Here is a 3252-nt window from a genome sequence, read left to right on the forward strand (position 1 = left end):
ATCAGCATCTCGATACACAGCTCTGGCTAAATTTATCCTCGATTTTTGGCCTCCACTCAACATCACCCCTCGTTCACCGACGAGAGTTTGGTCACCGTTAGCGAAAAGAGACAAATCGTGTTCCAAAGCACACGTTCGAATCACTCTGCGATATTTCTTCTCGTCTTCTTCTTCCCCGAAAAGAATGTTTTGTTTAATGCTTGCGGAAAAAATCCAAGCTTCTTGGGACGCGTACGAAATTTTTCCGCCGACGGCAATCGAACCTTTTGCTTTAATTTCCTGGAGAATGACTTGAAGAAGTGTTGACTTCCCGCTTCCAGATTTTCCTGATAATCCAACTAGATCTCCAGGAAGGGCTGAAAAGGTGACATTTTCCAACACGGTGGAGGTATCGAAAGCCACCTTGACGTTGTTAAGATGAATTCCAAAAACAGTTGGTTCAAAACTTTGGTATGACATTGGATTGCAAGAGTCAGTGCTTTTTGATGGCTGTTTTACGGGAGCTTTTTTGCGTCCCGAAAGAAGAAATTCTTGAATGCGAACAACCGAAGTTTTGGCTTCCGTGAAGAAAGTTGCAGCCAACTGGAAGCGTAGTAAGCCTATAAGAATTAAGTTTTCGTAGATACTGATCAGAGGGAAAATGTACTCAGGTGTTAAAACCACCTTAGTCAAAATGGCGCTTCCTACGCACAAAAAAAGCGCAATTTTCGTAACATACATCCTGATAGTGTGATTATTAATAGATAACAAATTAGCTCGAATAATTGTCTTCATTTCAGATCTACAAATCTGTTGTTAATTCAGACATAGTATAAGAACACACAGACATTACCTTCTAGCAGCTTTAACAAGTTTAGAAAAAGATGTTTCCCACGTGTACATCTTCACTGTTTGTATTCCACCGATGACATCATTTATTAAACGAATTCTGTCGTCGGTTTTCAAAGCAGCTTCCCTTTTTCTCAAAAACATTTGTTTGGAAACAACCACTAAAACGATTTTTTAGTAAAGCTACTTAAAAGTTTCAACTACAGACACTGTACTAAGAAGAAACAAATAATTATAGAGATGCCTGTAAGTGCCGTGGGTCCCAAAACGACATTCATGTAATAAAGAAAAACCAAAATTTTTAAAGGGGCAATCCATAGGTAGTGACAAACGAAGAAAACATCGTTGAATCTGTTTACATCGTTAAACAGATTTACTACTTGTCCAACAGATTTTTTTTTAAACGACTGTTTCTTCATCTCGAGACACTTTCTGTAAATTAACGAAGAACAAGCAACTCTAACTTTGATTCCAAAAGAACTAAATTGCAAATAAAACCAGTGAAAATATAACACTTGCAACAGATTTACTGAAACAATTAACGAAGTAACCAGATATATTTCGATTCCGCCGACGCATTCTTGTTGTGTAAAGCAGTTCAAAAACTTCTTCATACAATAAGGTCGCAGTAACCTGAAACTAAGACGTGTTGGTGACATGACATCAACTTCAGGAACAGCTAACATCACTCCAAGATCAAAGGGTAAAAGTATAAGCCCTTGTAGTAAATATTCTTTACCAAAGCTTTTTAAAAGAGCCCTCGTTAGTGACGGGCGCTTTTCACAGTTTTCTTCTTCCTTCCAAAAAAATTCCAATTTGTCTCCGAGAGGTGAAGCTTTGTGTTCTTTCGCAGCTTCGTACAAGTTGTTTTCAGTGAATGTGTGCGACTTTAATAAAATAGGTAGTTCCCAACTAAGAAAAGGCGGTGTGTATAAGTAAAATATTTTTAAAGTAAGTTACCAGAATAAAAAGTGTGATAAAAAATTAGATCTGTCCTTTGGATGGGCTTTTTTTTGCTTTCTTGTTTTATTTTGCTCCATTTCTATTATTTTCCGTTTTTTTTCTTTTACAACTGAATATTCAAGCTAGACACACTTCGACTATTGGAAGTAGTTGTGATAAGGATACTTTATCACGTAGTTATTTTAATTATACGTGTTAGAGATATGATAATGGTAATATACGGAAGACTCGCATAAGTCACTTTTGATTTACTGGTTCCATTACTTTTGTACTCACTCAGTGAGTTAAATGCCTATATATTGTTACGAAATAAACCCATACGTCGCCCCGGCACGACACCTATGGGTTCTCTAGAATGTGCGCTGATGATGGGTGAGTCATCATCAGTCAGGACGGACGTGCAACGGTAGCATAAAGACAAGTCTGCACCACTGTTACCGGAAGTGTCGATTGCGAAGTCGCGATGAATATTCGAGAAAAACCTCGATCGCAGAAGTATGAGGCCACCTTCGGCAACGATGATTATTATTATTCAGTCAGTTGAGTCAAGAGACTCCAGTGAAGTTGCGCCGGAGTTATTTGGTACATAATCGCTGTAATAGTTAGTCGTGTAAATTCGAGTTTTTATGAAACAAATTGTTGAGTTTTACCCACGCCGACTTTATTCACCGATCAACGTAACAATATCTATAAGGAACAGCGAGCTTTTCTCTCTCAAATTTAAAACTCGGTGTCAACAACCAGATATTTAACAGTCATTATTCATGCGGAAGAAATGGCAAAAACGTGATAACCTCCTATAAATAAAAAAAACCGGCCAATGTCTCGTTAAAGTAATAAACATGCACAAAGTTACATTATAGATATACAAGGTGACTGCGAAATACATGCAAAAAAAAAATGGGGAATAGCTCACAATATGATTATGTCACTGGGTAAAATTCACGGTCCTAAGTAGTAGCAGTGTCTAGAAAAAATTATTTGAAATTCAATGTAAATTGTTGTACGCGCCGCTGGACTGTTTTGTGACCTACATAATTACTACAATGAATGGAACAGAGCGAGTCGGTTAAAAAACCAAAAAAGTTACTTTATCAGGCACTTTTTTAATCGCAACGTGAAAAACACGAAAAGGGCCAGTTAGCATCGAGCGGTCGGTGAAATCGGTTTATGGTGCAGTTTTCCCATGCAGATTGTGTCGATATGGTAATGGGTGCATCAGTGGTACAGCATCTCCGAGATCATGGTACCTTCAACCTCAAACTCACGATCGTGGCCGTGATAGGACAGAAAGAAGAAGTTGGATTTTCACAGCTTGTAGTGCATCCTACATTAAAAGAATACGGCCACATCCATACCATGTTGACAAAGTGCACGGTTTGGAGTCCACTGATTGTTCACGTTGTGTAACTCACTTTTTGTCCGATGGAACTCCACGTAGTCGTCAACAAGTACGATTTC

The sequence above is a fragment of the Zophobas morio genome, unplaced genomic scaffold (genome assembly GCF_036711695.1).
Source record: "Zophobas morio isolate AGI-343-1 ecotype UQ-CSIRO unplaced genomic scaffold, CSIRO_AGI_Zmor_V1 ptg000030l, whole genome shotgun sequence".
In the NCBI taxonomy this organism is placed as follows: Eukaryota; Metazoa; Arthropoda; class Insecta; order Coleoptera; family Tenebrionidae; genus Zophobas; species Zophobas morio.